We start from the raw sequence: 26,444 nt of genomic DNA on the forward strand, positions 1-26,444 counted from the left end.
TAATACATTTTATTTGCTTTGAGCTGCATGTAATGATCAGTGGGTCAGGGAAGTGTCCAGTGTGGAGAGAGGACCCCAGAGTGGGGACACCCTAAGCCCTGCCCTAAGTGACCATGCCAAGAGTGGTGGTTGAGCCCCCCAGGAATCCTGGGCCCAGCCTTGTCGGGGTTATGAGGACTCACACAGGAGAGTGGAAGGGGAGTCCTCAAGGTCAGGCAGGCCTCTGGATAAAGGAAGTGGGAACGAAGACTCAGATCCTTTCGCTAGCCCACTTCACTGGGGCAGTGTATAAGCCAAGAAAGTTCCCCACAATAGCAGAACCATTCCCCCACTTAATGTTGTTTTCCTTGGTTTCTAAGTAAGCTGTTGCCCCTAAAATAGCCAGAGGGTTTGGAGTCTTTACTTGGCTTTAGCATCTGGTTCAGGGAGGTAAAGAACCCTAGAACAGGAAGCACAGAGGATAAAAGGGGGGTAGTTTTGTGGATATGTTTGGAAACAGGTGTTATTGGGAATACTCAGGAGCTCTGGCCCTAGTTCACAGTAACCTTTTGAGTCTGTACAGGCCTGATCCAAACCCATTGAAATCAATGGGAGTCTTTCCATTGGCTTCAGTGAGAGTTAGCTCAACCCTGTATTGCTAAAATCTATTCCATTAATTCTGAAAGTGAAAGTCAACAGGGAGGGTTCTTAGATAAAGACAGGCCATTTCCTGTAGTATAAGCATTTGCAGCTGTAGTATTTAGTCTGCAGCCATCTCTTGCTTGGGTCAGCAGCCTGCCAGGGAATCGCAGCCACTCGGGGAAGTCAGGTATAGTAACATCTTTAAATTCTTACTCCTCATTAACGTCATTACAGACACTTGTGCTGCATTCATCTCTAGACAGCAGGTTGGACTGTGGTTTAGCCAATGATACAAATCTGCTTTGGTCGCTGAAACATTCATCTTGCAAAAATGGAAAAGTCCATCCTCACCAAACATTAATGCCTGGCTCAGTGATATGGCCGACCTCGCAGCCAACCAACGACTGCATTCCGCAGTCTTTGCGCTGACTTCTTAGAGCTCTGTGATTAATACAGAGCCTGAAGACAGATATGTCGCTTTCCCCCCCTACTCCCCTCCATTTGGCCTGACCTCCTTTACTTACTGTCTGTATTATGATGAATCTGGTATTTTGGTCTATTTGTTGTATTTGGAAAAATTAATAAAAAGTTATAAATGCAAAAAAAGTCAATGATACAAATCTCACCACAGCTACATCTGTCCAGCACCAATGTACCTGTGGGGTGCTGTGGTCTGGTAGGGAAGGTACCGGTGTGAGAGCCAGGTGATCTAGGGTCTCGTCCCAGCTTTGTCGTTGGCCTGCTGTGAGTGACATTGGGCAAGTCACTTTACTTCTCTTTCTCTACCAGTCTTTGTCTATCTCAGACTGCGAACTCCTCAGCAGAGGGACTGCGTCCCTATGTGCAGCCCCTAGCACAATGTGCCCCCACTCCAGGGTGGGATCGCTAGGTGTTTCTGTAATACTAATTACAGTCTCAGAGGGCAGAATTTGGTGCTTAGAATCAAAAGTCCAACATTTTCCATTGAGTTGATTTTAGATCTCAAATTTGTTACAAGATTTAAAAAGTTTAAGGACAGGGGAAAGCTACAGAAATATTTCAAACCCTAGGGAGTGAAAACAAAGAATCCACTTACTGTGCCCACATCTACATCCTAACACACTTTGACTGCAACTATTTCCATAGAGTGCAAACATCCCTGTTTGTTCATTTTAAAGATCTGTCCTCTATTGATACAACCACCAAGATGATCCATTCATAGCATCAGGTGAACCTCCCAGGCAGAAAGCTGTTCATCTCTTCTCAGAAATTGCCAGGGCAGCTGATATCTATCCATACCTAACTGCCACTTTAGGCACCTAAATCCCATAATCAGGCCCCCATTGGGATTCCCCACTCAGCTGCTCCTGAACCCTATAGGTGCGTAAACTTGTTTGGCACCTTAATTTTTCAGTAAAGAATTCCCGAGGCTCCTATGTTTCTGCCTCTGCACATGCACCCTGCAGCTCCACAGTGGTGCATGAACAAGGGGAAAACAGGCGTTCCTCCACCTAACTCACCTGTGGGACCTGATCTAGTAAGTGTATAAAGAAGCTTACACAAAAAGCGGGGGTTGGGAGGTAATATGAGGACTTCCCTCCTAACTTCAAGCCCAGTGGTTAGGGTATTACCTGGGACAAACAGGAACATACACACACACACACCCCATCTACCAGAGAGGGAGAAGGATTTGAACTAGGACCTAATACTTAGGTGGTGAGAACACCAACCATTGGACTACAGAGTCATTCCCATGCTTAGCTGCTTGGGCTCTCTCTTTCTCTGGCCCACTGCTGAATCTGTTCCATTGTGCAGACGTAGTGACAGAATAATTGGCCTTAGAGAGAGAAAGCAAGTGTGAGAGAGACCCTGTACCCTAGTGTTTCTGGCACCTGCCTTGGCAGTGGGAATCCCAGGCTCCCATCCCCCGCCTCCAAGGCCTTTTTAAAATTATGTATCCCCTGGGGAACAGCATGAACAGGAGAGATTGAGGGAGCCCCACACCAGACTATCCCATAAACCAGTTGCTAGGACATTTCCCCCAAAGGTGATTGATACCTATTCAAATCTCTTCTCAGGTGGAGGAAGGGCTTGAACTGGGGATCTCCCGGAAACAGGGCAGCATGTTAATGTAATAGGATGTGCACAGTTCTTAGCCCGCTGGCATTACTGAGTCTGTTCAATATTTTATTTCTGTCACAGCCAGAGTAAGAACTGGTTCACTTTGGAGGAAGAACACTGAGAGCCACCCGACATCTTTTTACTGGAACAGTTTTGTAGCTGTTATTTTTACCTACAAGGGGCTCTGTAGTTTTTACTCTGATGTAGCTGGGCACGGTCACCACTGCGCCGGGCTGGCTCTACCATTTTTGCTGCCCCAAGCAAAAAAAAAAAAAAAAAAAAAGCCGCTCGGACTGTGCTGCCCCAAGAATGGATGAAATGCCGCCCCTTAGCATGTGCTGCCCCAGGCACGTGCTTCCTCCGCTGGTGCCTGGAGTCGGCCCTGTCACACACCCTCTCCTTTACGGGCAAAGGGCAGGGGAGTGACGGCATTTCCATGTGTTCAGTGGAAGTCCCACCCCTTCCAGTAAACACCCCTGGCCAGTTGCTCCCCATTCCTGACCCTATCCCTGCTTTCTCTGAGCAAGACACTGCCACGTCCTAGTCCCCATGTGACTGGCTCTCCCCCGGGATCCAAATTCCAATGCCTGGCTCCCTTTCTCTGGCCAGAAAAATCTGCCCCCAAAGACCCAACTCCACCCCATATCCTCTAAGCAAGGGATCAGCTCAGCAGGAGAACAGGAGAGGCAAGCAGGGGAGTTTTTCAGGGTGTAGCTGTGGATCCAGTGTATGGAGGTAAAGGGACACTTGGGGAGTTGTGTGTTCATCTGTTTGCTGTTTGTCTCCGTGTGGGTCGTGTGGCTGGGGTTTGGGTCCCTGACCAGGCCAGGTGACAGAGGTCTCTGTGTTTGTGTCTCTGAGAGGGCCGTGTGGCTCTGACCCTTGGGCCTAGGATCAGCCCTGGTGTTTGACGTCTGAGTCGTCGATCACCCGGTTAGCCCCGGGGCAGAACTAAGCAGTGAGGCGCAGAGTCTATGAGGTAGTTAGTTGCTGAGCAAACACCTGACCAGGCACTTGGGTGAGGCACTGAACCATTCAGTTATATCGTTATTTTAGCCCCATTCTCTAGGATACGATCAACAGACCTGCCCGGCCTGTTGGGTTCTGTGTATTGTGCAGGAGTTTCGAGTAAACACAGCAGCACTAGGTACTAGTATTTCCACCCCCCAGAATCCTTTAGGAAGTGAAAGCAGGATTTCCCCACAAACTACTGCCCACCCCTCCAGCTGAGAACTGTATTTCAGGGTCAAACCAACCTCCGTTACGGCTGGGCTGCAGTCCATGAGATAGCAATTCCTGCCTGGGAAAGCCCAGTCACTGAATGTGAAACAATAGATCACAGTGAAACAATGGGGAGGATGTTTGGGTTTGATGTGTTCTTTCCCCCCACATCCCCACTGACGTTCCTGATGGATTCTCCTACAGCCGCACCGGGGAAGTTGGAACCATGATGAAGCCTCTGCTGATCCCCTTGATGTACTTCTGTCTTCAAACCTGGCTGGGAATCCCTCAGGTAAACTCTTGAGCTTTGCCAGGGAAGCACTCTGTGTTTTCTCGTGTTTCTGCTCAAGGCTATGCAGGCAGCCATACTGCCTTAGACCCATAGACGTGTAGGGCTGGAAGGGACCTCGAGAGGTTATCTAGTGCAGCCTTGTGTGCTGAGGCTGGACCAAGTGCACCGAGACCAGCCCAGACAGATGTTTGTCTAACCAGGGCCCCACGCCACCTTCCCTAGTGGCTGGTAGGGGAACCCCGGCCCTCCCACGAAACTGGGTTTCAGTCCAGGGACCCTCTGACCAGCAGCCAAGGTCTGCTCCGTCAGACTCCTTGCTGCTGCCTCCCGCAGCCTAAAGGGGCTCAGGCTCCTGTTAACCCCTGGTTAACCAGTGTGGGGTTTATACAACCCACCACAACGGTGTTGCCTCCCTCCATGCGCGTTTGGGGGTTGGATCCTGGATGGAACCTTCCCACGGGCACCGCCAGCCCTGGAGCACGCAGTGCATGGCTGGCATACGGAGATGGCAACCCGCTGCCTCCCACTGAGGTAAACGGGGGTAGTTTATTGATGTTCCTGTGGGAGTGGATTGGGATTTTAGTCCCTCCTAGCCCCCTCCCTTCTATTTTCCTTGTTCCCCCTGCTTTGTCTTCCCTATTAATGTATCCCTTCCTGCCTTTCTTCCTAACCTCCCCCTCCCCACCTGCACACAATATATCTATGACACTAACAAAGTCCCCAGTAAACTAAACATGCATCTGCAATGATTACAGGGCTTGCTGGTCCTTGGGTATGTCGCCCCCTCTGCCCCCCCGAACATAACATTTGCCATGCAACACACTGAGGATTCTGCCTATATGTTCCCCCCCTTTCCTCTGTCTTGTCTGTTTAGAGGTAAGCTCCTAAGGGCAGAGACCATCTCTTAGTGTGTTTGTACAGGGCTAAGCACAATGGGGCCCTGATCCTGGATGTGACCTCTTGGTGCTACTGTAACACAAATGCTAATCTGTCCGTATGTTTCCTTTATTCTCCCAGGCAAAATGTGAGGTGGAGCTGAGCATGATGCCTGATGCTTTTGATGACCAATATATAGGATGTGCTGAAGAAATGGCTGGAATTGCACCTGAACTGCTAGAGAAAGAAAAGTCCATGTCCTCAGTGTTTAGAACGGTGTGGGAAAATGCACAAAAAGAATGGGAATGTGTAAAAAAAGAGATTTCTCTCCCCAAAGGCTTTGAAGATGAGCATGGAAGAGCCATAATAGCCTATACTGACAATGAGTTTCACAGTGAGTTGAATGCAGCAGTGAGAGAGGCTGGGGCATCTCGAGCTCATTACATGGCCAGTTTCCCGTTCAAAGCCTTTCATTATTATTTGACAAGAGCTTTACAACTCTTACGAGAGAGGTGTGATGTGATGTACAATATGACGGCGTACCGGGGGGTTTCTGCCAGTTTTCAGCACACAGAATCAGGTGACATCAGGTTTGGACACTTTGCCTCTTCGTCTATTAAAGAAGAAGTGGCTGAGAGATATAGCACTAAGAACCTAACAGCCACGCCCACACTCTTCACCATCCACACGTGCTTCGGTGTGAAGATCTGGAACTTCTCATATAGTCCTCCCGACGAAGAAGTGTTAATCCCAGTCCATGAGGTATTCAGCGTGTCCCAAGGACAAGGGAGTAACAGCTTTGTCCTACGGAGCACAAACCAGACCTGCAGCCATTTTAACTGCGTGTACCTGGGCGGTGAGTACTGGGCTGACCAGGAGAAATATTTGTGTGGGGCTATTTGCTGTGGTGAATTTGAAAACCCCACTTCAGGGAGAGCTGATAAGAGGGACGCTGACTTGGGGACTTGCCACCAGGGCTGGGGGAGACAGGCTGCCATGACTCTTGCTGCTAGAGAGGGCTTGGGCTGGGGTGGGTGGACACTGGGTCCCAAGTGCTCACTCAGGAAAGAGAAGGTGCCTAGACATCATGGTGATGGGAGCACGAGGAAGACAGGTGAAGGCCCCAAACCACTGCGAGTCTTTAACACACACACACGCCCCATACAGAGTCCACAGGAGCCCTGGCAGAGCAGCTGTGGCTCCTCAGACACGGCACAGCAAACCCAGAGGCTGTGGGAAAGGGAGCAGGGGGGTGGCCTAGTGTGCTGATGGCACATTATTCGGGGCAGTCAGGACTAGGGACGATGGTGAGGAACTTCAGCAAGAAGTGGGGAGGGATAGCTCAGTGGTTTGAGCACTGGTCTGCTAAACCCAGGGCTGTGAGTTCAGTCCTGGAGGCAGCCACTTAGGGATCTGGGGCACATTCAGTATGTGGTCCTGCTAGTGAAGGCAGGGGGCTGGACTTGATGACCTTTTGGGGTCCCTTCCAGTTCTATGAGATAGGTATATCTCCATATATCATATTATTATCTAACCACATTAGGTGAATGGGCAACGCAACATCAGGTGAAATTCACTGACACACATTCAAGGTAACGTACATTGTGAGGGATAATTTCACTGCATTGTTAATGAGCTGTATCAGCTCAGACAGAGACCTGGCCAGCATTGTGGAGACTTCAATGCAAACCTCTGTTCAATGTGCTGCAAAGTCTATAAAGCAAACAAAACATTACCATGCATCTGGAATGGTGGGATGGAAAATAATGTGAAGATATTAATAACTAAGGCTAAGATTTAGTCATGGTTTTTTTTTTAAGTAAAAGTCATGGATAAGTCACAGGCAAGAAACAAAATTTCAAGGCCCCGTGACCTGTCCAGTGGTGGATTAATGATTTTGCCACCCCAGGCCCTGAAATAATTGCCGCCCCCAGCCCCATATGAACTTGTTTTAGTTTTTTTACAAATTCATTTGAACTAAAATGAATCTAAATATCATTAAAATAATTGAACATTTACAAGTTTTATTATAAATAAAATTACAAGTACAGCGGACCCTCGCTTGAACGCACGTCTGTATAGCGCGATTTCGCTTATAGCGCGGGACCGCGCATGGATCCAAAACTGAGAACCGCTTAATTTCTTCCTTCCAGTCATATTATTAACGTTTAGGATTCTCGCGAGTATGTTTACTAAATGGCGTCACGCCGTCATTGGTGGTTTCAATACACGCTGTGATTGGTAGAATCGCGGCGTCACTGATGCCGCGATTACAAAAATGCTGCTATTATAAATTTGCCGCCCCAGGCCTAGGCCTTGTTGGCCTAGGTGATAATACGCCGCTGGACCTGTCCATGACTTGTACTATATACCCCAGACTAAATCTTGGGTGTTCTCCGGGGCTTCGTGGCACCTGCTGGGGGAAGGGCTCTGGGGCGCTCTCTGGTGCTGGGAGAGCGGGGAAGAGAGGAGGGGGCAGCCCAGAACAGTCACCGCTGCTGCTGGTGTAGGGCGGTCCCACTGGCCCAGGACCGGTGCCGCGGGGGGAGGGCAGTGTGGCTCGCACCGGAGCCTCCCGAGCAGCTCGGGTGGCCCTGGGGTCAGTCGCACCTACCAGGTGTAGAAGTCACACAATCCGTGACTTCCATGATCTCCGGGACAGACTCGCAGCCTTAATTAGAACATGAATCAATGGGTCACTCTTCCCTGGGATACTAGGTTTGGGTCCGATCACCTAGCTCTAAAAGATTTATTGGGGGGAGGTGGGGGTGGAGAAAGAGTTCAGAGACAAGGGATGAAAATGATCAGAGGTCTGGAGAGGTTTCTATGGGAGAGATTGGGATGGTTGAGCTAAGAGAAAAGATATAAAAGGAAACATGTTGGAGATATACAAAATAATAAATGAGACGGGGGAAATGGCAGTGTATAATTTACCACTTTCTCATAAAACAAGAATAAACTGAAGACAAACATGTTTAAACTAGTAAAAGGAATGCCCTGTTATATACAATGCAGGGTTAACTTGTGGAACTTATTGACACAACATTTCCATGACTCTAAGAGCTCAGTAGACTTAAAAAAAAATAAAAAAAAATTGGCCATTGATACAGGCAGTTAGAATCTCCACAGTTATGTTACATAGGATAAACTAATTGTTTTTAAAAGGGCAATAAACCCTTAGGCCTGAGGACAAAAGACAGTCACTAACTGCCAGGGTTGGGGGAAGTAATTTCCTATATGTGTATGTTATTCCCCACTGGGGTTTCTTGCAGCCTCCTGATACAGCTGGGCCTGACCTCAATCAGGGACAGAATACCAGGCTAGATCCAGTCCGATGGTTCCTATGTTTCTTTGGAAATAGTAGAATGGAGTTGAAAATTCTACCTGGGCAGATCCCATTTCATTGACCCTCTCTGTTTGTACTGTAGGAAAGAAGGACCAAACATGTGTTTACCACTCTGGTAAGAAAGAAAATTTTTGTTTTCATTCTTTTGAAAATGTCTCACCCTCTGTATTGAAGTGCAGAGCTGAGAGCCACCTCACCAGGCAAACATGTCACATGAAACCAGTTGAGAAATAAGTGGGGTGAACTGCACGTTCTGTCTATTGATCCAGGTTCTCGTAGGGAGCTCATGACTAGTATCCGAGCACCTTCCCGTCTGACTCAATTCCAGGCGCAGCTGATTTCAGAAAAGAAAATTTAAGGAGAATAACCCCTTCGAGCACTAAAGATTCATCTTCAGTGTTCTGAACTATAAGCTGAACACACATCCCCTAACCCAACACCACAAGTGTGTCTCCATCTCCCTCCTCTCATAATTGAACCATTCTAGCCCCAGTGGAACTACATCCTCTCAAAGGACTAAACAGGACTCTTTTACCAGAGCAGAGCGGAAAAATCTCAACAAAATATTTTCTCCTTGGAATTTGACAATTTGTCAAACTCTAAACCTTTTGCAGAGGTGGTTTGATTTCGACACTGTTCTGTCAGAACGCTGCCTGGGTTCTGGCCAGATCAGCCTGCCTGGCTACTTGGTAGCTTGGCTGGTGGGCTGCCTAGGAGTCATATACCCAGGACTTCCAGTGCCCCTGACTCTGGGACAGCCTGCTCAGTGCACTGCCCCAGAGCCGACGCTCCCTTCCCTTGTGTGGAGAATTTCAAAATTTTGGGTTTTTTTATTCCAAGTCTGAACAAAACCAAATTTTGAAATTTCAAAATCCTCCACAAAATGGAATGGGCCTTCTCTGCCCAGCTCTACATTTCCCCTAAAGCCAATAAAAACCAACCAACCAACAAACAGAAATGGTGTTACTGGTGTCTGTGGCCAGTGTTTCAGACTCATGTCTTTATTATTCATAACTGGAATACACTTAGGCAGCAGACAAGAAGCTCCAAATCAGAGCCTCTGGGACTGGCTTGGGTGAAATGTGCTCACCAGTGATTGATACTGAAGAAACAAGCAGGCTGAGGAGGGAGGAAGCGGGTGAAATATCTGAGCAGTGAGGTGAATGTCCCAGGCTGGAGTGTCCTGAGGGGAAATGGGTTAATGTCTCTCTGCAATAAGTAGGTTCCAGCAGCTGTTGGGAAGGAAACCAGTGTCCAGCTTTAAGGATCTCGGTCAGTGTGAAATAATTTCCTATCAGTTGTTTGATCGGCTTTTTCCTATTAACAGCTACCAAAAGAGGCCTGGCCTTCCCCGGTGAGCTGAGCCCTCACTGTTTAGAGGATCCGTCATCCTGGTCCACGTTGCTGCTCTGAAGCTGTTTGCTGGTTTCTAAACTGTCCTATTCGTGTTACTCACTTTTTCTCTCTAACACAAATCATGGTGCTGGGACTTGCCAGATCCAAAGCCGTCCTGCTATGCTGCCGGCGTTCCAAAGGGAAACCAGGAACATGGAGGGAGTGTCGCTGGTACCTGCTTGGGCAAGCTTTGATTGTACGTTATCAATGAGTAGATCAAAATGGAAGCTCACAGTTCTATTCCAGGTGGGATTTGTCTTACAGTGCCAGAGCTATAAGTTGGTGCCTGATATATAAATACTTGTATTCCTGTCCTGTTAGCACTTTTGTACCGATTTTTGATGATTTCAGTAAAAGACTTCTAAGAAATGAACTAAGTCAAACTATTTTAATTAAAACAGTAGATAAGTTTAATCTGTGTCTCAGCCAGGTGAATCTGTAACAGGACAGTTTGTGGGGTCCCATGTCTATATCTCTCAGTCACTTCCATATCAAATTTGCTCAGAAGATGATATTTTTAATTGGTGAAATCAAAGGTCCAATTCTGGGCTAGTTTACCCACCTGCCTGCCCACTGACTGTCCTGGGATTGCATGGGGTCTAATCAGTAACAGCATAGGTAGGCCTGACCGCTACCATGGCAGCAGACGTGTTCCAGTAAGGGGCAGGGTGTGTGTATGGATATTCTGAATAGCCAGACTGGGCCATCAGGACGACAATGGAACTGGACACAATTGTGATGGGATCCCCAGGGTGCAGCCTGGGACTGTGGGACCACTGTGCCCCCTGAACTCTCTCCAGCCTGAGCTGTCTTTCACAATGCCTTGCTAGTGACCAGCAGCAAACCCCTCCAGGCGCTGTGATCACTCAGCACAACCACATGTGGAGCCCCACACCCAGCTAGATTGCATGAATGCTCCCAGAGCCACTCATGAATCACACAGGGAAAGGCACCAGAGCCAAATCCCCCCAGCTCCGAGCACTGTACCTCAGGAATATACCGTCTTGCCCTGCTCAAGACGAACAGTGCAAATTTATTAATTGGTTCACCACTTCATCAATGGAAAGTGGACATACACCAGCCTTTGCCAACCTGAGCACATTTGCCACACGCTTCAGGCAAACTCACTGATAAAGATAAACAACTAAACAAATTTATTGACGACAAAAAGATTTCAAGTGGCTATAAGTGTTAGGCAAAAAGTCAGTTAGTTACCAAAAGAAAAAAGTGCGCACGGTCTAAACTCTCAACCATTAGACTGGGCAACGGCTAGACTAAACAGTTTTTCTCACCCCACTGGATATTGCCATCCTTAATATCATAGGCACCGACTTTCAAAAGTGCCAGGGGGTGCTTGACCCCCATCTCTGCCCCTGGCCCCGCCCCCACTCCACCTCTTCCCCCAAGACCCCACTCCCACCACAGCTCTTCCTACCCTCATCCCACACACCCCCTTCCTGCCCAGTTCCCCCCCTCCCCTGAGCGCGCCACATCTTTGCGCCTTCCCCCTCAGAGCCTTCCCAATGCCACCAAACAGCTGATCGCAGGAGGCACAGGGAGGGAGCGGGAGGCACTGATCAGTGGGGCCGACAGCGGGAGCTGATAGGGGGGCTGCCGGCAGGTGTTCAGCACCCACCAATTTTTCCCTGTGGGTGCTCCAGCCCTGGAGCACCCAAGTAGTCAGCGCCTATGCTTAATATACAGGTTTGTCCCTTAAACCTGGGCCAGTCTCCTCTGTTGGAGTCTTCAGTTTTCGTCTGAGTGTCTTGGTTGCTTGCAGCATAGGTGGGGGCAGGAGAAAGGCGAAGCATGGGCCTGCTCTGTTCTGTTTTATACCCTCAGTCCCATGTGCTTGGGGAACACACAAGTCCAGGCATGTCTGGAGGCATTGCTGAATCTCTCCAAGCAAGGCTGAGCAATTCCCCTGGTGTGGCCTCATGCAGGTGAGTCATTGCATTGTAGCCCCCTTGCTGGACAATGGCTGTTGATGGGTTGTCTGACATCCCACCTGGGCGTTGGTTACTTTCCTTCCTGTTGCCTCTGGGGAGCGAATATCTGGCTGATTCCGCAACTTACAGCATGTTTTAGTGACCACCATACTACACAATTCTCATACCTTCATATGCATTAATGATACACATATATGGATAGAGAAATGACTTTCAGCAGATCACAACCTTTTCCCTGATACATATGGGGCAGGCCTTGTAAGGTAAGATCACGATTATATAAAAAATGAGGAATATGGGGGTTACAGGACGCTCCCTCAAGGTATAGAATGTCACACCTGTATCAGTAATTGTCTCGCCAATTCAACTTCCTGCGCCTATTCCATATTCCAGTCCCTCATCTTGTAAGTGTGAGCTATATAGTTTGCTCTGTGTTGTTTTAGATGTATTAAAATAAGTTATTTAAATTAGCCCTCTTTACAAAGTACCTAGATCACTCCGACCTGTATAACTGACCTGTCCCTACCTATCATTATTTACCACTCCACCAATTTTTGTATCATCTGCAAATTTTACCAGCAATGATTTTATATTTTCTTCCAACTCATTGATAAAGGTATTGAATACTACTTTGCTCCACAGAAGCCCACTTCAAACACCCCCATTGGATGATGAGTCCCCATTTACAATTACTTTTTGTGATATATCAGCTAACGAGTTTCGATGCCGTTAACTATGGACATTATGTCTAGTGCTGATTTTTTATCAGTATGTTGGGTGGGACTAGGTCACTTGCCTTAGAGAAATCTAACTCTATTATGCCAAACCAGTTACCATGAGCAGCAAAATTTATAATCTAACCCAAAAATGAAATCAGGTCCCTTTACCAAGACCTATTTTCCATAAAACCAGGTTGAATGGCAAGAATATCCAGCCTTTAATTCTTTATCAACAGAACCTCATATCATCTTTTCTGTTATTTGCCTGGGACTAATGTCAGACTAACCAGCCTATAGTTACCCAGGTCATCCCACATGCCCTTTTAGAATATTAGCACAACTTCCAATATTCTGGAATTTCTCCGTTATTCCAAGATTAAAATCTAACATCAGTGGGCTGGAGATCTCCTCAGCTAATGCTTTTGGGGCTCTTGGATACAAGTTATCCAGGCCTAATAAAGGGCCTAGACCAATGTTAGCACATTTCTTGTGTTCCTAATGTACTTTAAAAGCTTATTATCCTTAGCTCTACCAGAGTTTTCCTTGATGTCTTTAGCATCCCTTATCTATTGTCTACACTTGCTAGCAATCAATATAAATTAAAAGCTATCTATTTCCACTTTTCCCATTTCTTATGTAGTGTTTTATTTCTAAATGCTGCCTTCACTTCCTCACTGAACCAGGATGGGCTTTTAGCCCAAGTTCCCCTCTTTCTTCAGTGTGGCTTTTTGGCCGTCTACTAAACTCTTTTTAAAAAGCTCCCAATTTTCATTCAGATTTTTCTGTCTACACTCCCCCCCCCCCCCAATTAATTTCACTTACTTTCCTCAGCTTTGGAAAATTAAAATTAGTCCTTTTTATTTGCCCATATTGAATGCAATCAGATCATGTTCCCTGTTCCTTAGGCAAACATCAACTTCCAGACCAGTGATTAATTCATCTGTATCTACCATAATAAAATCCAAAACAGTGTTATAATGTATTTGGTGCAATATTTGAGGGTTTAGAAAATTATGAACCATTTTTAGAAACTGTAATGATGCTTTACTACTGGCTTCATGAGATCTCCAGTATGTGTCTCCCAAGAGCCATAACACCACAGATTTTCTGTCTGCACATTACACACAGTTGTTCTCTGGTTTGAACCAGTGGCCTGTAACAGAGCCCCAACAGTACCATCTCCTGGTTTTTGTTAATTAGCACACTGACCTATGTGCATTGAAGGTCCTGAGGTATTAGTAATGTAGAGTGGCACCCCTGCCCCAACCCCCCACCTCTTTTACTCACTCTGGTCTTCCTGAACGGGTTATAACCAGTGATTTTAACATTCCAGTCATGCAAGTCATCCCATTGGGTTTCAGTAACTCCATTCCCATCACACGTCTTCTCAATGAGCATTTCCAGTTCCCCTTGCTTGTTACCCACAGTCCTAGAACTGCTATGAGCATCTTTCAGAGATAATTCGTGGCAAGCTCCAGTCGCTGTGAAGCCCACACACCTGATTAATCAGTTAGCCAATGATTTATTAAATTCACACCACCTATAGAAAGGTCTGACACAGAACTGATCAGAGCCATCAAACCACCCGAAAGATTAACATCTTGGTAAGATACAGAAAAGGCCAGGGCATGAGGAGAGGCAGTGGAACCTGCCCTGGGGTTCAGAGCTCAGCTGGGAGGGGCTACTCCGGTGCTTATCATTGGGAGACCTTGTAACCAGACGATTCTGGGGCAGTTGCAGATCAGGGGTAGCTATCAAAAGAGAGGGGCCCTGTTGGCTCCTGGATCTGCCCAAGTGCAGCTGTAACAGGGTCACACTCACCTCTCACAAGCACCCCCAGGCCGATTGCATGTGCCTGCAGCCTCTGTCTGTGGTGGCTCTTCGGTGACTCAGCCCTCTGGCCAAGTCATACACGTGCTGTCTGTGAGATAAAAATAAACCCCTTTCGGGGTACAAGTGCAACAGGGGCCTCTCTCAGTGCCCTCTGTGATGTCTCTCTCTGTTTGTCCCTGCTCCAGAATAGAGCAGTGCCCCAAGGCTTCTTCCCTGGAGGCAGCGTCTTCACCCTCTCTGGCCCCAGCTCTTCATCTGGGCCAGTACAGTTCAGTCCCTCTTCTGGGGTGCCTCAAAGTCCAGGCCACTTTACCAGTGGCTGGAGACAGGGGAACCAGGCCCACCCTCTACTTCAGGTCCAAGCCCAGGGACCCTATAGAGAGCAGCCATCTGTAATGTCCCTTTAAATAAACTGTGTTGCTGCTGTAATTCCCTGGGTCACTTCCCCATGGCTCCCACACATTCTTCACCCTTACCTCAGGGCCTTGTTCCCCTTCTGGAGTCAGGCACAGCACGGTCCACAGTGCTAGGACAGGCGGGAAACCTGCCTCTGCATCCCGGCTGCACCACTGACAGGGAGCCGCCAACGGTAAGTTTGTGCCCCAACCCCAGCCCTGAGCCCCCCCAAACCTGGAGCCCCCACAGCACCCCAAACTCCTCTTCCCCAGCCCAACCCCAAAGTCTGCACCCCCAGATGATGATCCCCTCCAGCATCCCAACCTCCTGCCCCAGCCCAGAGTCCCCTCCCACACCCTGAATCCCTCATTCCCAGCCTCACCCCACAGCCCTCACCCCTGCACCCCAACCCTCTGCCCCAGCCCTGAGCCCCTCCCACACCCCTCATCCCCAGCTCCATTGGGTCATGGGCATCAACAATTTTCTTCAACTGGGTCCCCAGAAAAAAAGTTTGAAAACCACTGGTGTAACCCACACACCTACCGGCTGTGGTGCTTTGTCCCATCTAATGGCACCAGGACCACTTAGAGAGAGAGATTAATGAGTCTGCTCAATAACCTTAGCTAAGGGCCACGTAGCTTTTAGCTTATGCTGTAGAGCAGGGGTGGGCAAACTTTTTGGCCCAAGGGCCACATCTGGGTATGGAAATTGTATGGTGGGCCACGAATGTTCATGAAATTGGGGGTTGGAGTGCGGGAGGGGGTGAGGGCTCTGGGGTGGGGCCAGAAATTAGGAGTTCAGGGTGTGGGAAGGGGCTCCGGACTGGGGCAGGGGGTTGAGGTGAGGGAGGGATGAGGGCTCCAGCTGGGGGTGTGGGCTCTGGGGATGAGGGGTTGGGGGTGCAGGAGGCTGCTGTGGGCTGGGACCAAGGGGCTCAGAGGGCAGGAGGGGTATCAGCGCTAGGGCAGGTGGTTGGGGCGTAGGAAGGAGTCAGGGGTGCAGGCTCCGGGCGGCGCTTACCTCAAGCAGCTCCCGGAAGCAGCGGCATGTCCCCCCTCTGGCTCCTACATGGAGGCATGTCCGGGTGGCTCTGCAAGCTGCCCCATCCACAGGCGCCACCCCCGCAGCTCTCATTTGCCCCGGTTCCTGGCCAATGGGAGCTGTGGGGGCAGCACTTGGGGCTTGGGGCAGTATGCGGAGCCCCCTGGCTGCCCCTATGTGTAGGAGCCAGAGTGGGGACATGCCACCGCTTCTGGAAGCCGTGTGGAGCCATGGCACGGAGCGGGGCAAGCCCCCAACGCTGCTCCCCAGCGGGAGCTCAAGGGCCGGATGTGGCCCCCAGGCTGTAGTTTGCCCACCCCTGCAGTAGAGGCTCATGCGCTAAGCTCCAGATGCCCCAGATTCAATCCTGCTGTCACGGGGTGGGACTCACTGGTGCAGCGCCTCCTGCTGGTCGTCCAGGGAATTAGCTCGCCAGCCTCCGGAGCGCCCTCTGCAGGCCGGTGTCCCGCTTGCCACTGGCCCCCGTGTCCCTCCTGGACCCCGGTGCCCTTTTCCCTTGGGGGCTGCCCCCTGGCAGTACCCCCACAGTCTCTGGGTCTCCCCTCCCAGGGGAACCCCCAACCTCCTATCCCCACCTTGCCTCAGTCTTTGGCTACTGCCAGTCCCCATCTAGCCCCCGCTCACTGGGGCAGACTGCAGTGTACACGCCATTCATCACTGGCAAAGGGGGGTTTGGACCTGCTGCCTTTGCCTACTCCAGGCTACCCCTCTGTAGGCCCAGTACCTGTTCAGGCCTTTATCAAGGCCTGCAGCCATCCCCCATCGTTCACTGCTATTTACCTCTCTCCCCTGCCCAGACTGGGAAGGACTCGCCTGCAGAGCTGGGGCTGGAAGCTGCAGCCATCCGATGCAGGTCGGAGGTGGCCCCAGCTGAGTAGGGGCTGGCGCAGGTGATGACCCAGCGCCTCCCTGCCTCCTCCGCCAGCAGTAACCGGACTTCGCATGTTTGGTCAGTAAATTTCACCAGACACTGTCAGGTCCCTTCTTCAACAGGACTTCCCGGTCGAAAACCGGGCACCTCACCACCCCACTAATGGGGGGTTAAACAACTCGGACCTCAAACACCAGGGCTGACCCTAGGCCCAAGCCTCACAATCATACGTCCCCTCAGAGACACAAACACACAGACCAACACACAACTCACTAATTCCCTTTACCTCCATGCACCGGATCCACAGCTACACCCTGCAGAACTCCCCTGCTTGCCTCCTGTTCACCTGCTGAGCTGACTCCTCAGTGGGAGGGCCTACTGGGGAGTTGGGTCTTTGGGGGTTGATTTTCTGGCCTGGGAAAGGAAGCCAGGCATTGGAATTTGGAGACTGGATCCTGCCAGAGAGCCAGTGACATGGGGACTAGGCCGCGGCGGTGTTTTGCTCGGGGAAAGCAAGATCAGGCCAGGAGCGGGGAGCAATGGGCCTGGGGTATTTACTGGAGAAGGTGGGACTTCCACTGATGTAAGCAACTTCTGAGCTGTTCCTGGGGGCAGGGGCGGCTCCAGGCACCAGTGCACCAAGCGCGTGCCTGGGGCGGCAAGCCGTGGGGGGGCGGCCTGCTGGTCGCTGTGAGGGCGGCAGGTAGGCGGCTTTCGGCGGCGTGCCTGTGAGAGGTCCGCCAGTCCCGCGGCTTCCGCAGCAATTCGGCGGTGGGTATGCCAAAGGTGTGGGACCGGCAGACCTCCCGCAGGTGCGCCGCCAAAAGCCGCCTGACTGCCGTGCTTGGGGCGGCAAAATACATAGAGCCGCCCCTGCCTGGGGGTGATGGGATGGATGTGCGCACAGATCGAATGGGTCTGAAACGTAGGGGTGTGATGTGTGTACAGAACAAGTATGTGGAAAATGAATCTAAACACATTTCATATTTCTTTTAACAACAAAGGGCCAGGTGAAGCTTATTCCATCGAAATGGCTCTTCCATGGTAGTTTGACACTGCCAAAAAATATCCCAGCTTTGATGCAGCCACATTCTCAGTGGTCTTTGTTAAGGGCAGTGTCCACTTTTGAATGGAAGCCCAAAGAAATAACTTGACTCTCAAGGGAAGACCACCACCTTTTCTCTGTAAAACCCACATTTGCAACCTTTTCCGAACCCAATACTGATTTTTTGCACATTCCTCCTCTGTTATCTTGGTGTGTCACCACTAATGGAGCTGCATTCCATAGACTCAATAGGCTGTAGCGTCTCCTGTGATTTCTAGTGCGGCCGAAGGGTCTGTTTACACTGCACCAGGGCTCGGACAGCGGGGCTATAAAATGGCAGTGTAGCTGTTTCGGCTCCCTGTGAAGGGGGTGGGTCCCAGAGCTCAGGCTCCAGCCTGAGCCCAGACATCTACACTGCAAATTTATCGCCCCATAAGCCTGAGTCAGCTGCCATGGGCCAGCTGCTGGTATTTGATTACAGTGTCGACATACCCAAAGGCCCTGCAAAATGCTCAGTATAGTCCCAGACTGTATTACCTTTCCAGATATCTTCTCTAGGGCTGAGGGGAGGACAATGTGGATTTCCCCAGGCCCTGCCCCTAGAAATTCTATGATCTATCATTAAAAAGTGGAGACACTTTGATTCTATTACAGGATTTTTCTCCCACGAATGTAATCGTGTCTTAACATGAAATCACGATGCTATAGATGTCTGTGTATATGGTATTTGTGTAGGGCAAGGAGCTGATACCCATGTGTATGAGGTACTATTCGATACATTTAAAGTTATGTCTAGACCAGTGGTTTTCCACCTGTGGTGCGCAGTCCACAGACTATGTCTAAGATTTCCAAAGGGGTCCGCACCATCATTTGAATTTTTTTAGTGGTCTGCCAGTGAAAAATGTTGAAAATCTCTGGTCTGGACTAGATGTAAGCGGGGGAACGATCTTGCTATTGTGGGGAACTTTCCTGGCTTATACACTACCCCAGTGAAGTGGGCTAGCGAAAGGATCTGAGTCCTCGCTCCCACTCCCTGTACCCAGAGGCCTGCCTGATCTCGAGGGCTCCCCTTCCACTCTCCTGTGTGGCAGAGTCCTTGTAACCCCAAAAAGGCTGGGTCCAGGAGTCCTGGGGGGCTCAACCCCCAACCTTGTTGTGGTCACTTAGGGCAGGGGCTAGGGTGTCTCCACTCCGGGGTACTCTCTCCTCACTGGACACTTCCCTTCCCTGACGCACTGATTATTACATACTGCCTAGTTTGTTTATGAGAAGGTCATGCGAGACAGTAGCAAAACCTTTACTTCCTAAAGTCAAGATATACCATGTCTACCACTTCCCCGCTATCCACAAGGCAATTTGTTCTTGATCATTACATACAGTTCAAAGCAAATACAATTTATTAAACAGCAACCAGCGTTAATTGATTTGTGAAGCATCATTCTCATGCATGGAAGTTCTGAGCATGCAATCCCAGGACAGTCAGGGGGCAGGCAGGTGGGTAAACTAGCCCAGAATTCGGCCTTTGAGCTCACCGGTTAGAAATATCATCTTCTGAGCAAATCTGATATGAAAGTGACTGAGAGATATAGACATGGGGCCCCACAAACTGTCCTGTTACAGATTCACCTGGCCGAGACACAGATTAAACCTATCTATGGTATTCATGAAAATACTCCAATTTAGTTCATTTCTTAAAAGTCTTTTACTGAAGTCATCAAAAGTCGGTTCAAAAATTCTAGCTTGACTGGAATACAAGTAACTGTTATCTAATGTGCACCCATTTATAGCTCTAGCACTGGAAAACAAATCCCATTTGGAATAGAACTGTGAGCTTCCATTTTGAGCTACTCATCGATAACGTATAATCAAAGCTTGCCCAAGCAGGTACCAGCGACACTCCCTCCGTGTTCCTGGTTTCCCTTTGGAACGCCGGCAGCATAGCAGGGCGGCTTTGGATCTGGCAAGTTCCAGCACCATGATTTGTGTTAGAGAGAAAAAGTGAGTAACACGAATAGGACAATTTAGAAACAGGCAAACAGCTTCAGAGCAGCAACGTGGATCAGGATGACGGATCCTCCAGACAGTGGAGGGCTCAGCTCACCGGGGAAGGCGATGCTGCCTCTGGTAGCTGTTAATAGGAAAAAGCCGATCAAACAACTGATAGGAAATTATTTCACACTGACCGAGATCCTTAAAGCTGGACACAGGTACCCTTCCCAACAGCTACTGGAACCTGCTTATTGCAGAGAGACATTAATCCATTTCCCCTCAGCCGGACACTCCAGCCTGGGACATTCACCTGGGACATGCTGAGATATTTCACCTGCTTCCTTCCTCCTCAGCCTGCTTGTTCCTTTGGTATGAATCATTAGTGAGCATGTTTCCCCCAAGACAGTACCAGAGGCTCCAATGTGGAGCTTGTTGTCTGCTGCATAAATATATTCCAGTTATGAGTAATAAAGACATGAGTCTATGAAACACTGGCCACAGACACCAGTAACACCATTTCTTTTGGGTTTTTTTTATTGGCTTAGGGGTAAAATGTAGAGCAGGGCAGAGAAGGCCCATTCCATTTCATGGAGGATTTTGAAATTTCAAAATTTGGTTTTGTTTAGGCTTGGAATGAAACCCCAAAATTTTGAAATTCTCCACACAAGGGAACGGCGTGTCGGCTCTGGGGCAGTGCACCGAGCAGGCTGCCCGAGGGTCGGGGGCACTGGAAGTCCTGGGGTCTATGACTCCTCGGCAGCCCACCAGCCAAGCTGCCAAGGAGCCAGGCAGGTGATCTGGCCAGTGCCCAGGCAGCGTTCTGACAGAACAGTGTCGAAATCAAACCGTCTCTGCAGAAGGTTTAGAGTTTGACAAATCATCAAATTCCAAGGAGAAAATGTTTTGTTGAGATTTTTCCGACCTGCTCTGGTAAAATAGTTCTGTTCCATCCTTTGGGAGGATGTAGTTCCACTGGGGCTAGAATGGGTCTAGTTATGAGAGGAGGGAGATGGAGACAAACTTGTGGTGGTGGGTTAGGGGATGTGTGTTCAGTTTATTGTTCAGAACACCGAAGATGAATCTTTAGTGCTCTAAGGGCTTATTCTCCTTAAATTTTCTTTTCTAAAATCAACTGTGCCTGGAATTGAGTCAGATGTGAAGGTGTCAGATACTAGTCATGAGCTCCTTACGAGAACCTGGACAAATAGACAGAACGTGCAGTTCACCCCACTTATTTCTCAACTGGTTTCTTGTGACATGTTTGCCTGGTGGGGTTGGTCTCAGCTCTGCACTTCAACACAGAGGGCGAGTCATTTTCAAAAGAATGAAAACAAAATTTTTCTTTCTTACCAGAGTTGCCAACACATACATCGTTCTTCTCTCCTAGGGTACAAACAGAGAAGGTCAATGAAAGGGATCTGCCCAGGTAGAATTTTCAATTCCATTCTACTATTTCCAAAGAAACATAGGAACTGTCAGACTGCATCTAGCCTGGTGTCCTGTCCCTGATTGAGGTGAGGCCCAACTGTATCAGGGGAAACTGCAAGAAACCCCGTAGGTGAATAACATACACATAGAGGAAATTACTTCCCCAATCCTGGCAGTTAGTGACGGCCTTTTGTTCTCAGGCCTAAGGGTTTATTGCCCTTTTAAAAATACATAGGATAAACTATGTAACATAACTGGAGGGTCTAACTGTCTAGATCAATGGCTAATTCTTTTTTTTAATTCTACTGAGCTCTTGGAGTCATAGAAACGTTGTGGCAACGAGTTCCACAAATTAACCCTGCATTTTATATAACAGTGCATACCCTTTTACTAGCTGAAATATGTTGCCTTAAGTTTATTCTTGTTTGATGAGAAAGTGGTAAATTATACACTGCCATTTCCCCATCTCATTTATTATTTTGTATATCTCCATCATGTTTCCTTTTATGTCTTTTCTCTTAGTTCAATCATCCCAATCGCTCTAATAGAAACCTGTCCAGACCTCTGATCACTTTCATCCCTTGTCTCTGAACTTTCTCTCCCCACCCCGATAAATCTCTTAGAACTCAGTGATCAGATCCAAACCTAGTATCCCAGGGAAGAGTGCCCCACTGATTCATCTAATGGGGTTATAATTAAGGCTGCGAGTCTGTCCCAGAGGTCATGGAAGTCATGGACTGAGCCCAGGACCACCTGAGCAGCTCGGGAGGCTCCGGGGCCAGCCACACCGCCCTTCCCCCACCCCCTTCCCGCAAGCATCAGTGGGCACCCCAGAGGCCCTGAGAACACCCAAGATTTAGTCATGGACAGGTCATGGGGCTGTGAATTTTTGTTTGTTGCCTGTGACTTGTCCATGACTTTTACTTTAAAAAAAACATGACTAAATCTTAGCCTTAGTTCTAATATCTCCACATTATTCTCCATCCCATCATTCCAGATGCATGGTAACGTTTTGTTGGCTTTATAGACCTAGCATCACATTGAACAGAGATTTTCATTGAGATTTGCACTGAACTCTCCACAATGATGGCCCGGTCTCTGTCTGAGTTGATACAGCTCATTAACAGTCGGGTGAAATTATGCCTCACAATGGGCGTTACCTTGAATGTGTGTCAGTGAATGTCACCTGATGTTGCGTTGCCCATTCACCCAACTCGGTTAGATCTCTCTGACGTTCCTCACCGTCATCCCTAGTCCTGACGGCCCCGAATAATGTGCCATCTGCACACTAGGCCACCCCCCTGCTCCCTTTCCCACAGCCTCTGGGTTTGCTGTGCCGTGTCTGAGGAGCCACAGCTGCTCTGTCAGGGCTCCTGTGGACTCTGTACGGGGCGTGTGTGTGTTGAAGACTCGCAGTGGTTTGGGGCCTTCACCTGTCTTCCTCGTGCTCCCATCACCATGATGTCTAGGCACCTTCTCTTTCCTCCGTGAGCGAGTGGGACCCAGCATCCACCCACCCCAGTCTGAGCCCTCTCTAGCAGCAAGAGTCATGGCAGCCTGTCTCCCCCAGCCCTGGCGGCAAGTCCCCATGTCAGTGTCCCTCTCATCAGCTCTCCCTGAAGTGGGGTTTTCAAATTCTCCACAGCAAATAGCCCCACCCAAATATTTCTCCTGTTCAGCCCAGTACTCACCGCCCAGGTATGCGCAGTTAAAATGGCTGCAGGTCCGGTTTGTGCTCCGGAGGACAAAGTGATTAGTCCCTTCTCCTGGGGATGCGTTGAATATCTCATGGACTGGGATCAACACTTCTTTTTGCTCAGGATTATATGACATGTCCTGGATATTCACGCCAAAGCATGTGTGGATGGTGAGGAACGTTGCCGTACCAAATGTCTCAGCCACTTGTTTATTAATAGATGAAGAAGCAAAGTATCCAAACCTGATGTCACAATCTTTCTGGTACTCAGACATTTCAGAAAACCCCCGGTACACCGTCATTTTATACATCACATCACACTTTCCTCTTAAGAGCTGCAAAGCTCTTGTCAAATAATAATGAAAGGCTTTGAACTGGAACCTGGCCATGTAATGAGATCGAGATGCCCCAGCCCCTCTCACTGCCTCATTAAATTCAGTTGGAAAAGTTTTGCCGTTGTATGGCCTGTGGGTCAGTATAGGCTACTATGGCTATTCCATACTCATCCTTAAAGCCGCTGGAGCGAGAAATCGTTTTCATATTTTTCCAGGTTTCATTTGCCTTGTCCCACACCGTTCTAAACACTGAGGACATGGACTTTTCTTCCTTTAGCAGTTTAGGTGCAATTTCATCCATTTTTTCAGCACATCCTATATATTGGTCGTCAAAAGCATCTTCCATTATGTTCAGCTTCACCTGACATTTTGCCTGGGAGAATAAAGGAAACATATGGTCACGTTAGCATTTGTGTTACAATAGCACCTAGAGGTCACATCTAGGATTGGGGCCCCATTGTGCTCTGCCCTGTACACACACACAAGAGATGGTCTCTGCACTTGGGAGCTTACCTCTAAACAGACAAGACAGAGGAAAGGTGGGAGAAAGGGATGGAACATATAGGCAAAATCCTCAGTGTGTTGCATGGCAAATGTGATGTTGACTCCACAATTTTTTCTGGGGGGTGCGGCACACCTGAGGACCAGCAAACTCTGTAATCATTAGATGAATTTTTAGTTTACTGGGGACTTTTAGTGTAATAGATATATTGTGGGGAGCGGGAGGTTAGGCAGGAAGGGATACATTAATTGTGAAGACAAAGCCTGGGGAACAAGGGACGTAGAAGGGAGTGGGCTAGGAGGGACTGAGATCCCAATCCACTCCCACGGGGATATCTAGAAACCACCCCCATTTACCTCACTGGGAGTCAGTGGGTTGTCATCTGCGTATGCCAGCCATGCACGGCATGCTCCAGGGCTGGTGGTGCCCATGGGAAGGTTCCATCCAGGATCCAACCCCCCAACGCGCATGGAGGACGGCAACACCGTTGTGGTGGAGCAGACCTTGGCTGCTGGTCAGAAGGCCCCCCCAGTTTAGTGGGAGGGCCTGAATTTCCCTTCCAGCTACTGCGGAAGGTGGTGTGGGGCCCTGATTAGACAAACACCTGTCCGGGCTGGTCTCTTTGCACTTGGTCCAGCCTCAGCACACAAGGCTGCACTGGATGACCTCTCGTGGTCCCTTCCAGCCCTACATGTCTATGGTCTAAGGCAATATGGCTGCCTGCATAGCCTTGAGCAGCTCAAGCGTTTACCTGTGTGATTCCCAGCCAGGTTTGAAGACAGAAGTATGTCAAGGGGATCAGCAGAGGCCTCAGCATTGTTCCAACTTCCCCGGTGCGGCTGCAGGAGAATCAATCAGGAACATCAGTGGAGATTTGGGGGGAAAGAACACATCAAAACCAAACATCCTCCCCATTGTGTCACTGTGATCCGTTGTTCCACATTCAGTGACTGGGATTTCCCAGGCAGGAATTGCTATCTCACGGACTGCAGCCCAGCCATAACGGAGGTGGGTTTAACCCTGAAATACAGTTCTCAGCTGGAGGGGTGGGCAGTAGTTGTGGGGAAATCCTGCTTTCACTTCCAAAAGGATTCTGGGGGGTGGAAATACTTTACTAGGGCTGCTGTGTTTACTCGAAAGTGCCGTTAAACTGCTGCACAATACACAGAACCCAACAGGCCGGGTAGGTCTGTCGATCGTATCCTAGAGCAGTGGTTCTCAAACTTTTGTTGTGACCCCTTTCACACAGCAAGCCTCTGAGTGCGACCCCCCCATCTAAATAAAAAACACTTTTTTATATATTTAACACTATTATAAATGCTGGAGGTGAAGCAGGGTTTGGGGTGGAGGTTGACAGCTTGCGACCCCCCATATAATAACCTCGTGACCCCCTGCGGTGTCCCGACCCCCAGTTTGAGAACCCCTTTCCTAGAGAATGGGGCTAAAATAACGACATAGCTGAATGGTTCAGTGCCTCCCCCAAGTGCCTGGTCAAGTGTTTGCTCAGCAACTAAATACCTCATACACTCTGTGCCTCGCTGCTTAGCTCTGCCCCGGGATAACGGGGTGATCAATGACTCAGATGTCAAACACCAGGGCTGATCCAAGGGTCAGAGCCACATGGCCCTCTCACAGACACAAACAGACAGACCTCTGTCACCTGGCCTGGTCAGGGACCCAAACCCCAGCCACACGACCCACACGGAAACAAACAGCAAACAGACCAGCACACAACTCATCAAGTCCCTTTACCTCCATGCACCGGATCCACAGCTACGCCCTGCAAAACTCCCCTGCTTGCCTCTCCTGTTCGCCTGCTGAGCTGATCCCTTGTTTAGAGGGTGTCATAACTATAAAGGGAAGGGTAACAGCTCTCCTGTGTACAGTACTATAAAATCCCGCCTGGCCAGAGACTCCAAAATCCTTTTACCTGTAAAGGGTTAAGAAGCTCGGGTAACCTGGCTGACACCTGACCCAAAGGACCAATAAGGGGACAAGATACTTTCAAATCTTGGGGGGGGGAAGGCTTTTGTGTGTGCTCTTTGTTTAAGGGGTTGTTCGCTCTTGGGACTGAGAGGGACCAGACATCAATCCAGGTTCTCCCCATCTTTCTAAACAAGTCTCTCATATTTCAAACTTGTAAGTAAAAAGCCAGGCAAGGCGTCTTAGTTTTACTTTGTTTTCTCAACTTGTAAATGTACCTTTTACTAGAGTGTTTATCTTTGTTTGCTATACTTTGAACCTAAGACAGAGGGGGGTCCTCTGAGCTCTTTAAGTTTGATTACCCTGTAAAGTTATTTTCCATACTGATTTTACAGAGATGATTTTTACCTTTTTCTTTAATTAAAAGCCTTCTTTTTAAGAACCTGATTGATTTTTCCTTGTTTTTAGATCCAAGGAAGTTGGATCTGTATTCACCAGGAGTTGGTGAAAGGAAGGAGGGGGGAAGGGTCAATTTCTCCTTGTTTTAAGATCCAAGGAGTTTGGATCTGTATTCACCAGGGAATTGGTGAAAGGTTTCTAAAAGCTTCCCAGGGAAGGGAATGGTGGCAGCGGACCAGAACTAAGCTGGTAGTTAAGCTTAGAAGTCCTCATGCAGGCCCCCACACTTGTACCCTAAAGTTCAAAGTGGGGATACAGCCTTGACAGAGGGTCTGCTGGGGAGTTGGGTCTTTGGGAGCAGATTTTTCTGGCCTGGGAAAGGGAGCGAGGCATTTGAATTTGGATCCCGGGGGAGAGCCAGTGACATGGGGACTAGGGCGTGGCAG

The 26,444-nt window shown here is 49.0% G+C and overlaps 2 pseudogenes; one reads left to right on the forward strand and one right to left on the reverse strand.

Moving 5' to 3' along the window:
- The first annotated feature begins 4,149 nt into the window (after positions 1 to 4,149).
- LOC135895339 (ecto-ADP-ribosyltransferase 5-like) lies at positions 4,150 to 10,214 on the forward strand (annotated as a pseudogene).
- An 8,888-nt stretch (positions 10,215 to 19,102) lies between these two features.
- Positions 19,103 to 26,444, reverse strand: part of LOC135895337 (ecto-ADP-ribosyltransferase 5-like) — a 221,179-nt pseudogene continuing 213,837 nt past the window's right edge.

This window comes from Emys orbicularis, chromosome 1, assembly GCF_028017835.1.
Source record: "Emys orbicularis isolate rEmyOrb1 chromosome 1, rEmyOrb1.hap1, whole genome shotgun sequence".
Classification (NCBI taxonomy): Eukaryota; Metazoa; Chordata; order Testudines; family Emydidae; genus Emys; species Emys orbicularis.